The sequence below is a fragment of the Monomorium pharaonis genome, chromosome 4 (genome assembly GCF_013373865.1).
Source record: "Monomorium pharaonis isolate MP-MQ-018 chromosome 4, ASM1337386v2, whole genome shotgun sequence".
Lineage (NCBI taxonomy): Eukaryota > Metazoa > Arthropoda > Insecta > Hymenoptera > Formicidae > Monomorium > Monomorium pharaonis.
This window is the reverse complement of record NC_050470.1, coordinates 25,209,080-25,224,939: the sequence shown is the minus strand read 5'-3', so window position 1 is coordinate 25,224,939 and position 15,860 is coordinate 25,209,080. Positions and strand designations below refer to the sequence as shown.

The window sequence follows — 15,860 nt, the reverse complement described above, 5'->3', positions numbered from 1 at the left end:
AGATTTTAGATTAGACCGCGTACCGTTGAACTTGTTTTTAACTGGCCAGTGATCTATCGGCTAAGGCATTCCATTTTCCTTCTCCAGATTCCATGGAGTGGCATTTCCTTCTGCACGCTGTACACTGTCCAGCCATTAGTCATGTGTATTTAAATATTTAAAGATTTGAAACGTTATTTATATTGCTAATGAATATTTAACAACATTTGTATGTAAACTAGTATTTCTAAGAAGGGCCATATTCGATTTATATTTTCGCACAACGAGTAAATAGCTAAAAAGCTTATGAAGGACTTAAAATAAGAGATATTGATTGCTGTATCCATGATATATTCGCATAACATCGCCCACGCTATCTCAAGGGAAATTATCATGTCGATGTGCATGTTTAAAATATCGATAAACATGTCATTGAGATACAGAGCCGCGAGTGGAGCATCATCTTCCTGCGCACCTAAAGTAAATTCCAGCGAAATCGTCGGCAAGATGAGTGCCGACGTAAATTTCCCGTGCAGACTTTGTGAATTTGGCACCCGACTTGAAGCGATTTTTTTTCTTAATTTTTTTCGAAAGATTTTTGTATGTAGTTGAATGTAGTAACATTTATTTTGTTTGTAGTAGCGTGGAAAAAAATATCGAAATTTAAAAAAACGTAATCCCCCGACTTTGAAATAAATCAATTTTAACGACTCATTCTTATAGAAAATTATTTGTAGTGGATTGTAGTACAATATTATTTCCGTTTGTAGTTGAAGGTTTACGTGATGTAATTGTACCAATTGATAAAAAAACGGGAATTTGTTACTTTTTAAAATAACTAAAAACAAAAGCAAAATTATTACAACAACTACAAACGATTTTAAATCGATCCCCGCATACCGTTTTAAGATATTTAAAATTAATATTTAATTAATATTTATAAAAATTAATAAGATTAAAAATTAACAATTACCACTTATAAGGCATTTGTTTATTTAATTGTCGAGTGCCAAGTTTACAAGGCCTGGAAATGATTACGAAAAAAAGGTAATCTGACTTACCAACACCGATGCATAGCAGCGGAGTTGCGGGTATCACGAGCTAAAAAATACAAATGTACTGAAATTAATTATTCGAGTATTCAAACAGTTGGGCTCATTCAGCAAACAAAGCAAATCGTTAGCGTTCAGTAATTTATTAATATGATTAATTCTTGCTTTTAATTCTTCGCTGCATGGTTCTAGAAATTGGAGCTAATAAATAAAGAAATAAAATATCATAATAAAGAATCACTGACTTGCTGAACGAGCCCATTATTTATATTAAAGAATAATTATCGCGCGTGTGCAACAATTGATTTTGCGAGCAAAAAATAAAATAATAAGTTACTCACCTCAAAGTTGCTCCGCCGATGCCCGATGCCTCTCAGGCCGCCTCCTCCTCTCAGGTTAGAATTCCACACTCGCACAAAATTCACTCACGAAAACACAGTTAATGACGATCGCGCGACACTTAACACGATATTTCGAGGTTAATTCGACCGCCGCTTCGACGCGTCGTCACACATCCTTTATCGCGACGCTCGACGACGAGAAAACAAACTCGAGAAAGATAAAAGAATCGCGAGACATACGCGACGTACAATGGAACGACTGCGATGAGAAAGAGAGAAAAGAGAGGATTCTCGCGACTCCGAATTATGCTTCACTCGGGCACAGCTAGACTCGATGCACGACGAGCGTTTCGCTATTTCCAATATGACGATTAATTCGAAGGAAACTGAGCTCTCATTGGATATCGCTGATCGCTCGCAGCGCATCGAGTCCAGCCTGCCCGGACGATAACAGGTTAGGTACGATGTACGCGATCCACGCACGTCGAACTCGATTCAAATTGTTTATCTCGTATTAAAATCGAGATTGATCACACGATTACATTTATGCCAATTAACGACACATATTGATGATACGCGAGTACGATGTATTTTAATATTGAAAATGTGGAGTGTATTACGGTATTGCTGCGTTTATTTATTCACGAAAATAAGATACAACGATCGCGCACTTCCGGAAATGCGTTCGGGACGACTGCTCCTTCCCTCTCTCCTCTCCCCTCCTTCCACAGCTTTCCCGGAAATTGCCGGCGTACGAAAACACTCCGTTTCACTTATGATATTTTTGCTACTAAATATGGCACTTTTATAAGATGTTTTATACGTTCGATAACGTCATAACGTTCTCAACTCACCGAAACGCGATCGTTCTCTACATCGGGCATCAATTATCAATTCGCGACAATCACCATAACCTTTACTCGATCTTCGCGAGAGAGACGAGAGAGTGTCGCGATACCGCGATGGCGGTTATACTACAGATACACTGAAACATACCGTGATGATTTTAATCCCCGCGACATTCGCGATTCGCCGGTATACGACGGGGATGATGCCGCACCGATACGTATATCCAGTACGTCGAGTCCCACGGCAAGGTCACTGCGCAAACGAGCGACGGCGGACGGCGGACGGTAGTAAGGAGGAGCGCGGCGTAACTGAGGGGAGGGGATAGCCACCGGCACTCGTTGCCCGCTCTTCGGCCGGGCTCGGCCGCCGCCACCGAGTCGAGCCGAGCGCCGAGTGCTCGCGGTGCTGTTCGCTACCCCTACCAGTTACTCCAGCTAGTCGCGTACGTACTACCGCTCGCCGCCGCTCGTTCGCGCAGTGACCTTGTCCGTTGTCGTGGGACGTGCGTATCGGTGCGGTATCACCCCCGTCGTATATAGGTGAATCGCGAATGTCGCGGGGATTAAAATCGTCACTGTATGTTTCAGTGTATCTGTAGTATAACCGCCATCGTGGTATCGCGACACTCTCTCGTCTCTCTCGCGAAGATTGAGTAAAGGTTATGGTCATTGTCGCGAATTGATAATTGATGCCCGATATAAAGAACGATCGCGTTTCGGTGAGTAACGTTATCGAACGTATAAAACATCTTATAAAAGTGCCATATTTAGTGGCAAAAATATCGCAAGTGAAACGGAGTATTTTCGTACGCCGGCAATTTGCAGGAAAGCTGTGGAAGGGCGGGGAGGGAAGAGAGGGAAGGAGCAGTCGTCCCGAACGCATTTCCGGAAGTACGCAATCGTTGTATCTTATTTTCGCGAATAAATAAACGCAGTAATACTGTAATACACTCCACATTTTCAATATTAAAATACATCGCACTCGCGTATCATCAATATGTGTCGTTAATTAGAATAAATGTAATCGTGTAATCAATCTCGATTTTAATACGAGATAAAAAAATTTGAATCGAGTTCGACGTGCGTGGATCGTGTACATCGGTGACCTGTTACCACGGATTTCCTGTTACCATCCGGGCAGGTTGGACTCGATGCGCTGCGAGCGATCAGCGATATCCAATGAGAGCTCAGTTTCCTTCGAATTAATCGTCATATTGGAAATAGCGAAACGCTCGTCGTGCATCGAGTCTAGCTGTGCCCGGGTGCAACATAATTCGGAGTCGCGAGAGTCCTCTCTTTTCTCTCTTTCTCATCGCAGTCGTTCCATTGTACGTCGCGTATGTCTCGCGATTCTTTTATCTTTCTCGAGTTTGTTTTCTCGTCGTCGAGCGTCGCGATAAAGGATGTGTGACGACGCGTCGAAGCGGCGGTCGAATTAACCTCGAAATATCGTGTTAAGTGTCGCGCGATCGTCATTAACTGTGTTTTCGTGAGTGAATTTTGTGCGAGTGTGGAATTCTAACCTGAGAGGAGGAGGCGGCCTGAGAGGCATCGGGCATCGGCGGAGCAACTTTGAGGTGAGTAACTTATTATTTTATTTTTTGCTCGCAAAATCAATTGTTGCACACGCACGATAATTATTCTTTGATATAATGGGCTTTGAAATAATGGGCTCGTTCAGCAGATCAGTGAGCGGTCAGTGATTCTTTATTATGACATTTTATTTCTTTATTAGCTCCAATTTCTAGAACCAGCGAAGAATTAAAGGCAAGAATTAATCAGATTAATAAATTACTGAACGCTAACTGATTTGCTTTGTTTGCTGAATGAGCCTAACTGTTTGAATACTCGAATAATTAATTTGTGTACATTTGTATTTTTTAGTTCGTGATACCCGTAACTCCGCTGCTATGCATCGGTGTTGGTAAGTCAGATTACATTTTTTTTTTAATCATTTCCAGGCCTTGCGAACTTGGCACCCGAATTAAATGAACAAATGCCTTAAGTGGTAATTGTTAATTTTTAATCTTATTAATTTTTATAAATATTAAATATTAATTTTGAATATCTTAAAACGGCTTGCGGGGGTCGATTCAAAATTGTTTGTAGTTGTTTGTTGTAATAATTTTGCTTTCGTTTTTAGTTATTTTGAAAAGTAACAAATTCCCGTTTTTCTCCAATTGTTACAATTATATCACGCAAACGATTAACTACAAACGGAAATAATATTGTACTACAATCCACTACAAATAATTTTCTATAAGAAACAGTCGTTTAAATTGATTTATTTCAAAGTCGGAGGATAACGTTTTTTTAAATTCTGATATTTTTTTTCAACGCCACTACAAACAAAATAAATATTACTACACTCAACTACATACGAAATTCTTTCGAAAAAAAATTAAAAAAAAATTGATTCAAGTCGGGTGCCAAGTTCACAAAGTCGAACGTGCACACGTTTCCGTGCTGTATCGTGAAAACCTACGACATTACTAACAAATGCGTAGACAATAATATTAGACTTGGAAAAATGCACAAATTTTATCTCATTAATAAAATATTTTTTTAATTACGTTATAATAAATGAAGTTAAATTATATTAAATCATATTTTATACGCGTTATGTACATAATAAAAATAGTAACGAATGATATATATTTACACTTTACACACATAAAAGTAAATACATGTATAATATTTTAATGTTATAATTTTATGTGTCGTTTTCTAAAGTCTAAAATTATACATTTAGTGATGAAAAAAATGCACCCTTGCACCCAACCTGATTACGACCGAAAGGTGGATTGCGGCGTAATCGGTAAAAGCTCGCTTCGGAGCGATCTCGAAGACGCGTCGCTATCGGCACCGTTATCATCGTCGTTTGCAAACGCGAACTTCGACACAAGGTGCATAACGTGCACCGTTGTGTATCGCGCATAATAATCCCCGATGCGTTGTACAGCCGGTTCCGCAGTAACAACGGGACTTAAGGTGATCTTGGCCGCGTTATATATTCGGCGTTTACGCATTCAAATGGTCCTGTAACAACATGTAAAGCTCTCTCGCGAAATGCGAGGCAAGCAGATTTCTTCCGTGCGAAGTCTCTTCGGGAATATACGTACATTCGGGTAACGGGGCTACGGATGACAATTTGTTCATGTGTTTGTGTCCATTTAAAGGATAATTCTGTATTTTAAAACGTCATTAAGCGTGCGCAACAAGGCTCTGTGGATGAGTTTCTTATATTTTTTTATTTTATCTCGAGGCTTTACATAATTCTCTTTCCGGTTCTGAAAATATAGGAAATGTTCGTAAGATAATTTTAAATCGATAAATAAAAGTCATGAAAGAGTTTCAGGTTAATCTCTTGCATTAATATTTGTGTACTGAACATAATTGTATAATGAAATTCTACATTTATGTGGCATGATATTGAAGAGAGGAGCAAAAGAATTTCTAAGCGATTTACCGTAAGAATCTCGATCAATGATATTCTAGAATGCATCCTGGCCTACTTTTCTGATTTCCTTTTCAAACGGAAATTTCTCGTCACCGTAAGGAGTCCCGCTAAATACAACGATGCATCCGGTACTGCAAAAAAAGATCCCACTTCTGGGCGGCCTCCTTCAGCACAAAACTCGGCCGGATTCAAAGTAGACGAGCTCTCGCGCACAAGGGAAAAAAATATTAATAAATAGTAGGTGAGCCCTATTTCCTGGGTTCGGTTCCGTATGTGGGGGTACCGGTAGTCGGAGGGTGGGCAATACCGTTAACCGTCATCATCGATAATCGACAGGCTCGATCGTTCTTTGTACGCGGCAAAGGATGTCCTTACATCTCCCGAAAAGAATATTTCGTTCGGATCTCATCCGTTCTTCTCGTTAAAGACATCAATACGTATCGACATGCGTTCAAAAAGACAGCATGCATTAATATCATATGAATATCGAATGAAAGATGTTTTTTTTTAAATTTAGACTTATTTGCAGTAATACAATTAATAACATGAGTTATTTATAATGAATTCAATTTTCTTTGTAAATTTTGATTTTATTACGACCATTTTACAGTTTTACCTGCGCTAACGCGAGATACATTCCTTGCGCTTTTTACATAAAGATTGTTATAAGTACCATTACGCCAATCGCACTTATCTCGCACACACCGAACTCGAAGTGTCTCGTGCGATACGGTATCGTCACGCTTCGAGCACTACGTTCGCGACTTTCGTGACAATTTGTTACAGTGTGAAGTTCTTAATTATCTTGATTATTACTCCTATATAATAAAGGAATTAATATTAATACAACTTCTTATAGAATAATTTTATTCATAAATATTTAAGATATATCTTTGAAAGTTTGAGAAATTTTTCAGTTTTTAGAAAGAAGTTAACTATACGCAGTTTGTGTCTACGATAGTTTCTTACGCAAAATCTCGTTCTGAGATCTTGTCCAATATTCGCGTTCTCATTGCAGTTAAACAATCAGCTGCTGTCGTAGTTTCTCGTGCGACTACGAAGAGATAAGAGAGTCTAGATTTCCCCCTCCCTCCCCCCTGTGGTACTTTACATGTGCACAGGCGCCGCAAGATTGAGCGATCATGCTGCGTCGCGAGGTTTGGCAATTTTAATGCACCCGTCGATTGTCATTGACCTGAACTCGCCGTTTAGACCTTTCTATTGATAATGGCGCACGATAGTGTCTCAGACTTATTGCTATACGCGATTTAATTATCTCGCCTGCTATGCGCAACGTGTCGTTCAAAAGGTTGCCAGCATTCTTTATTCACTTTGAAGGATAGTATGAATCATTTCAGTGTTTCATGTTATCTACGCCGAAAGTCTATCCATTGTTGGCCGTAAATTAACAGAAATTAATATTCAATGAATATTTATAAAAACCTATGACAAACTATTATATTATTTGTATTGAAACATATACGTTTTGTTTACAATGCAAATGATCTAAAGAGGAGACGAATTTTAAAATATATATATGATCTTCTTTTTGGCGTTGCTCCGGACTTACTTTACCTTGTGCTAAAGACTTCCGTGGACTTTCGATCCCCCGCGGCCACGATCGCTCGAAATTAATCTCCTCTCCTTCCGGAGAGAGGAGTTATCGGTCGGCGTGAGCACCTTCCGAGATCGTTAATCCACGATTTACGCAATCGCGTTTCGTAACGGCGCCCGTACATCTGCCACCTACACGCCTTGGGACAGGAATTATCCTAATGACGGTCGGGGGCTGTTTATAACGCTTCAAATTGATTCCGCCGCCTTGTGGTTTCGGCCAGCGTGTATATCCGAGCAGTCAATCACTCCCCCCGGTGTATATCCCTCATAACAAATTCTATCTGCTCGTAACAGCAAGAGATTGGCAAGTATCCTGGCGAGATCATAAAGTTCACGCCAAGACATATGCCTGACGATTATTATCTCTAAATAATGTAAATCGTGGCAAGAATTATCGCGAGTTAAGGATAATAATTATTAAATAGTATCTATAAAATGCAATTAAACGTATGTGACAGCATATTCACCACTTCGATGAACCAAATGATGAGCAATAACAAAATACGAAATATTATCTAATGTAAACGTCACTCGAATGAAAAATTTTATCCGCGCCTCTGTAAATTTCCGCACTTACTGACGACAACGGTTTCCGGTTACACATAACGCGGTGTCAGACGGTTACGTAGCATCTCGTCGCAAAACCGCGCGGCGTAATCGCGACTTGGAACTCAATATGGAATAGGATCTCGAATGTTTATGAAATTACTCCGGCGGAAATTACTCGCAGCGACAAGAAACGGTTTCTAGAGCGCCCGTACCGTAAAGCACCGGCAAAATCGCGCGTCTCGAGTTTCAACGTCGCGATGTTTCGAAACACCGTGCGAGATATAGTATACGGCCCGTATTAGACACGGACTATCAAATAAAGCTCCACGAACTCCGCTCGCCGCAGGCTCGGGGTAGTCTCGATATCTCGTAACCACAATGGCACAAATCACATCACTGTCCTAAGACACTACATCTATATTTAACAGAATAATATTAGCTCCATGCGTCTAAAATCTCGTTAGCCGTCCCGCGCAAATATTTATGTGCACTTTCACAAGTGTATGTACATGCAGGCGGAATAAGATCGGGTAATTCGCTTTCTGTAGTTTTACAAGAAATGGACACTCGCTTGTACGAATACTTCCTGAATATTACGGTTCCCGGGGGGTGTTTTTGACACAAAATATAATGGTTAAAACTATTGCGTGAATTAGTTTTGCACAAGAGCCGTCTAATTATAACCGCATCAAAGCATTGCGACCAAAGCGGCGGCGTTTCGCAGGTAAGAGCCGCCTCTCATTATAGCGTACCGCCGACACTCGACCGCTGCATTAAATCCACGTGCGCACGTGCTCGTAATTAACTCATTAGTTAGCACAATGAGTCGCTAGATCTGCCGCTGATTTGAATCGCGCCACGATTTTAACGATCGGTGTAAACGTGAGGAAAAAGAAACCGCGATAGAGCGACTTGCCGCACGATATTCAACGTGTTATTTAACGTGTTTCACGCGAGAATGAATGGTCAGAATAATAACTAGAGATTGAAGTTATCTCGGTTTTTCGACACAATTTATTGTAATTAGTTCTGTAGTAATTTCTCTAATACAATTTTTTTTTATTTATTTTTTTTTAAGTTTAGAAAGCGGTATAATAATAAAAAGTAAATACTTATTATTTTTAAATTTTACTTTTCTTACTTTTAATGTCATTTTGGCGTCGAGAAAAGATGTGAATATTTTGAAATATTAAAAAATATAATAATTTACAAAGTAACTACGCGAATAATAAGTAGAAACGATTGACTCGCACTTGCACTTGCGAAACTCTGTCTTGTCTAAAGACACACCTGTAAGCGAAGCCATCAATTGTGTCGCTCGCACAGTCATTTGTCGTGCCAGTAACGAACGATTAATATCTCGGAGAAACAAGCGCTCTCTCCTTCTCAATTAGTAAAAATCGGCTATACTTTCTGCGTTAGTCCAATGAATAGACAGAATATATATTGCTGTCATTATTATGATCTAAATTATCTAAAATGTACAATGTATTTAGGTACAAGTTTCATAACAACTGTATACTTTAATTTCTATTTCATGAATTTTTGTCAAAGCTTACTATTTTGGAAACAAACAACTTTGTCATCTAATTTCTAAATGTGATTAATTATGTTAGACGAATATTATCATTTGTCAGACGACTTTGTTAAAATTGATTCGAATTGCTATTTGTTACATGATGTTTCAGTAGTATCCGCTTCTTCGGTACGCAACTAATCACAATTCTCACATTTGAGTTTCTTCATGTTGTTCACTCATTGTCGGACGATTAGCTGCTGTAATCCGAGTTTCATTTGCAATGGAGTCCATTACTGGTCCATTACTGTCCCGCGAACGGGAACAGTTCACCTGTCCGGCGCTACGGTTAATAAATCATGCGGTTTTTAAATGAGAAGAGGAAGCGAGTCGGCGAGATAAAAAAAAGAATGAAGTCTCTGCGGGGAGAGTGAGAGAGAGGGAGAGGGTCCCTCTCTCGCGCTTTCGATGCTGATCACATGGCGATTCACGTCGTGTGTATTCAGTGGTGATCATTAACCAACTATTATACGTTGCTCTCGAGAGACGACTATTTTTTTCTTAACAGTCACTACACCTCGTTCTCGACCGCTAAGAAGAGAAGGAGAAGGGAACGGACGGATCTCTTGGAGCATTCAGCCAACGCGTTACACTTGTTGGCCTCGCTTTGTCCGGGATCGTACGCCGCGTTACCGTGGCCATTATTCATCCTAAGGGGTTGTCTACCCGGATATGTGTCCTGATACGCGAGCGTCGGCGGTCCTCCTCGAGCTACTTGTCGGTTCAGAGCCAAGAAATAATCCGGCTCACCGATCGAATCGCTCGTTAACGTCCCGATATACGCGTCTGTTTACTCATCTAAATTCCGCTATGCCTCTAACCAATGATGATTTCTTGAATACTTGTGTATTTCTAAAATATTTATAAAACTTCTGATGTTTTTCTTTTTGAAAATGTTTTGCTAATTAAATTTAAATGGCATAAGGCATAATATAAAAGTATTTTTTATATTTGAATCTAATTTGCTTGTAGGAGGGAACTATCGAAGTTGACTCTTTAAAATTTTGTTTTGTTAATAATAATAAAATTCTTTAACTTTTTTCTAATTGTAATATAAAAATCTTATTGTAATATAAAATCTTAATCAGTGCTGATATCTAAGAAAAAAGTGAGTGAAAAGTTATCTCTAAATAACTTTTTCTAATAAGTTTTTTTAATACTTCTTTAAGAATTCCTTGAAATTATAACATATTGATAGAATGTATTTATTAAACACAATAATATATATTGAAAAATTACATTAACTTATATTAATGTACATTTATCTGTTTAATTATGCCTATAATTATGTCTATAATTTGGATTAAACATAAACATTTTTAAACATTTTTTTCAAAATTCACAACCAGTTTATTAAATATGTAATAATTTTTCTTTGAAATTATACTATTGGTTACTTACATAGACATAAACTTTTTAAAATAATTATTTATTAAGTTTATATGAATTAATAAAAATTATTTAAATTTTAATGACAATTATCTTACAAAATAAGCAATGAGCTAAAAAAAAGTAGATATATTTGAAAGTTGATATTATTTGTTGAGCGACCAATTTCACACGGATATCTTTTTCTTTTTCCTATTATATACGATACACAAATCTATAATATTTTAAAATTACAAACACACTTTATCTAAATTTCTGATATTAAAAGATTTAAATTAAATTCTTTCAAATGGTAATCGCGAACCAAATACAAACGTCAAAACGCCATTTCTAGAGAAGTCTTAAGGACTACGCTTGGACATCTAATATGTGTCGTGTCGAATAATACGACGAGAACGATATCTTGTCGATCGTACGCACCAACTACAGGTTCAGGTTTCCGGGTAGAGGCAGTGTCAGCCTTAACATCGTCCGATAAGCCCCGAGAACAAGAAAACATAACGAAAAAGGAACAAGCGCGACGATCCGCTTCGACTTGCGATGCTTCGCAGGAATCACTTATATTAGTTCCTAATATGGGAACGAAAAATAATGCGAACTCACTTGTATTTATCTTGTTTCACAAGCGTAAAGAGAAGGAAGTTAAGGTGAATTATTTTAGAGAACCGTTCTAACGAAGCTTAAAATCAATTACGGAACCGGTAGGATACGCAGAGGAGGTCCTTGATACAATAATTTCACGGATTTGGCTCGAGATTCTGAAAAAAAACGAAAACGGATCATTGGATCCTCCTCTTCCGCTAGGGAACAAAGTTAGTTATGAATTTCTATACTAAGGAAGGAAATGAAATTGCATAATTACTCGTAATTTTCATGGTAAATTTTCGTAATTTTTTCCAGATTAATCTGAGAGTCACGTCATGGATTTATTTCTCATTTTTAGCTTTTCCAAATTAAAACAAAAAAAAAGTTATTACAAACTGTTAATACTACTAGAAACGATATCATTTTTTAATCCGTGATATAAGTTTTATATAATAATCAATAGATGTATACATTTTTAATAATTTTTTATATATTAACAACTAGTCTTTTTCAGTTAATCAGTAATTTTCATTTATTATATTATTTTGTCATTTTTGCAGAGAGTTCACATCTCAAGAAGCTTTAAGTTGCTTTTCTCGCATGTTTTAACATTGCTATATTTTTGTATATAACGATCAATATGATACATTAAAATTAATTTGTTTGTTAGCAAATTACGAAAACAATATTTTCTAGAATATAAAAATGATTATATTTTAAGTGCTTATACAGATTTGAATATCCTGCGCGATACTTCCTGATCGTGGAAGCGATGACGGGTCTCCTTGTATGTAAAATCGGCGAATGAATGCATCATGGCGAATAATGGGCGAGACTTATGCGGTATTGCCATAAACTATGATCGTCCTACACGTCCCCACCTGTCGAGTAGACCCAGTGCCGAGGGCGATTAGTTGCAAAATTCTTGATCCCGAGAAGTGAATCGAGGAGAGGAGAGCACAAACGAAACATGTGAAGAATACATGACATAATTTTAGGTTTCTAGGAATAGGATATGTTTCGCGCATTATGCTGATTTTTACAACCTGATTAGAGATATCACAATTCTATTATAACGATTAAAAAACTGAAAATCATAAAAAATTTAAATGACGAAAGACATATTATAATTTAGACGGTCAAGTAACAGGTTCATTCATATCTACATCATTCTTAGCGCTTCAATTAACTAATCGTGTCGTAATAATCTCGTTACAGTCTTGTTAAAAGCCACCAACGCGATTGTCGTCATTGTCGTTATCGTACATCGCGATTTACAAGCCGCTTCTAATGCAATGCGCCCGCTCCTACACTCTCTCGCGTTCTCCTCTTCGAGCCGTTCGATCGAGGAGACCGGAATAATGTAACGCACCGACACTACAATAATGATCCGCGTAACGATCGCTCCGGGTCTTGTCACGTCCTTACGCACACGCGAGGTGGCAGAATGGCGGAGGACACGGTCCACCGACCAGGGCGCTATCACCGGTATTATTACGTTGTCTTGTTATTCGCTGTTATGACGTGTTTTACACGCTCGTGTCAAAGCTAGCCACAGAGTTGGATTTCTGACAGATGCGAAGTGAAGACCGCAATTTATGTCGAGCTACAAATGTTACTACGTGCAGCTCGACGTGCAGCTTGTATTTAAATATCAGTTCATGATACCCGTCACGCGATTTCATTCTAGTCCCCCTCAATAAGCCGTCCATGAGTACGAAATTTGTTGAAGATTTCATGTAATTGGATTATGCGTGGAACTTTATCGCGGAGTAAGATTATGTCATGCTTCGTATTGCGCTGGTCAAGCATTGATACGTTCCTTCGGATACAATTTTATATTTCATGTTTTTCGTTCTTCTTACTGATTATAAATTTTTTCACTTGATATTTCCTTAATTTTTAGATAGCATACATATATCCTGAGATAATATACACTCAATATGGCAGCTGTAGAAACGCATTTTCTTGCATTCATATTTTCTCTTATTTTATATTCTTACGATACTGTAAATTTCATATGATTATGTTTTTAAAGAATGCATAATACTACGTGCTGTAAAGCTTTTAAAATATTTAACCGTGTTACAAACGATAAAGGGGTCTAGGTGTCGGTGTCGACATGTTCATTAGGTGACGAAGGTCGCGGGCGATTCACGTGCTTAAACGAGGCGTCCGACGATATCGCGTCCTCCGCAATGCATCCCGGTGCATATCCTCTCCGGTTTCGTTCGCGCGTGCTCCCATCCACGAATTATTCGCGACACGTGCAGATTATTGCCACCTTCTGGCATTCGACGAGCATTGCCATCGCGCGAGCATTGTAGATTGGATCGAATGTCGCCACGAAGCTTTCTCGGTAACTCAGTAACATTCCTGTTAACGCTTCTGTGTGCTGATATCTGGGGCCCTCTTGCCGCTTACCTACGTCCAGGGCTGGGTGTTCATATTAAACGCTCCCGCTTGGCACACATTTTGAAGTTTTTTTTTTTTGCCAGATGCTGAAAATTTCACGCTCGAACTAGCCAATATTATCGTAAATTAAATCGGACCCTTTGCAACACTAATATCGTGGCTTTTAATTTCGACGTATTAGAATAATTTTTTTTCAATAAATTATTAAGTCTTACATGAATAGTTAACTACCGATGATTTAAAAATCGTGTATCAAGATTTTTACGTTGAAATTTTCGCCTGAAAAATTAAACCGATAAATACATTGCAGAAATATTCAGCTTTGTTGCAAATACTGGATGCAAAACTTGAAATCGAGAAGGTATCATGATAGCACGTACGCGTATCATGCGATTAAATTTCTTCTTGGTGTCTTCTCATTGTCTCTCGAGGGCTCAACGTTCTTCGATCTTGAATTACGTCAAAAATAAATATTTACTTATCAAGGACAATAAATATTTATTGTAAAGCTAATGCACCTGCATCAATAAGTCTGCATTGGTACCAATGTTATCGTAGTACATTCGACAAAGTATATCTTATACGTAATTAATATTGAAAATAGCTTTAACTTTTGAAGTCAAATTAAACTGTGCTTAACAGGTGTATTAAATGCTCTCCCGTGGGCTCGCCAAGGGGTCTCCTTTTTCCCTTTAGGGCGGTTGGGATGCAAAAGCAGACAAAATCGCGCTCGATGACGCAACTCCCGCGAGGGGTGCGTAATGCATACCTTTTGTGCTTTGTCGCCGAACTCGTAATCCTGTGGACGGCAGGAGTGGCTTGCGTTGATCCTACGGGGTCCTGCAGCTCCCCCGCTGTGCCCTGAATTTTCTATTGCTATCGAGGCGATCTGCTCCGCCACCGCGGATCTCATTCTTCGCGGAGAATCTTTCTCCAATAACTACCGCTTCGCTGGAGCCTGACGAACGGACCTCCTCTCGGCCTAGGCTTTCGCAGCCCTTGTTACCGAGTTCTTGCATCTCCGACACCTCGGGCGCTCTCCAACGCTGCCTCACTGGCCCGCTCTATCCTTCGGCCTCTCAGCCTCATCCTGCTCGCTGGTCCTCGTCTCCATGGCCTAAACTACCGACATCCGCGGAATTTTCCGTCTTTAATATCAAGCTTCTAGCCACCGGTAATTTTTTTTATGGCTACCGCAAAAAATAATTTGTAGCAAAAAATAGCAAATAATTATTAGCAACTAATTCCGATACATAATTTAATGTTATCTGATGACATGGCTTAGCTAGCTTAATAGAGTTGCCGAATTCTGCATTTAATTACTGAGAAAAAAATGTCAATTTGACTAAATTTTTCAATTAAATTAAATTTCTTCAGTTCAAGTTTATGCAATTAACTTAAATACATAAAATACTTAAACTTTAATTGAAGTATTTATATGTTTAACTGAAATATACAAATTGTTGAATTGAAGAAATTTAATTAAGTTGAAAAATTTAGTAAAATCACTTTTTCTTCTCAGTGATATACCCAGTGCTTAACAGGGCTGGCAAATTCTACATTTTTTAATCAAATTTACATAAATGATAAGAAATGGCAAAATTTTCTATAAAAAAAAATAATTGCATATACATATAATAAAATATAAATAATAAAATATATATAATATTACAAATACTTAAAAGATTTTACGCCAAGCTACATCCGGTAATTCTAAAAATTAATTACGCGCGCAAACTCTGCACCATAATCATTTCATACTGGCGAGTCACTTCTTGCACCCGACCTCTTTATTCCAACCTTAAGAAAGGGTCTTTCAATTACGCTCGCTGTCCAACGAAGAAACTTTGCAATTTAATTCAAACCTCCAACCAACAGTCTATATCGACGAGTGCGTAATTCCATCAACATATTCAATGATCCATTAGCCGCGCAAAAGACAGGCAGGGCGAGGTCACGGAGAACACAAAGGCCATGAAGACAAAGCACCCACGCCCTTTTATCGATAGAACGGAAATTTCTTAATTATACATACATATATACATAGAC

At 38.4% G+C, this 15,860-nt stretch overlaps 1 long non-coding RNA gene across 1 annotated transcript; it reads right to left on the bottom strand.

Moving 5' to 3' along the window:
• Window positions 1-547: 547 nt before the first annotated feature.
• Window positions 548-2,524, bottom strand: LOC118645003. The gene is made up of 2 exons (XR_004962762.1): window positions 1,373-2,524; window positions 548-1,080 (listed from the first exon to the last, which is right to left on the bottom strand). It is a non-coding gene; the product is annotated as an uncharacterized LOC118645003 (long non-coding RNA).
• Window positions 2,525-15,860: the final 13,336 nt, after the last annotated feature.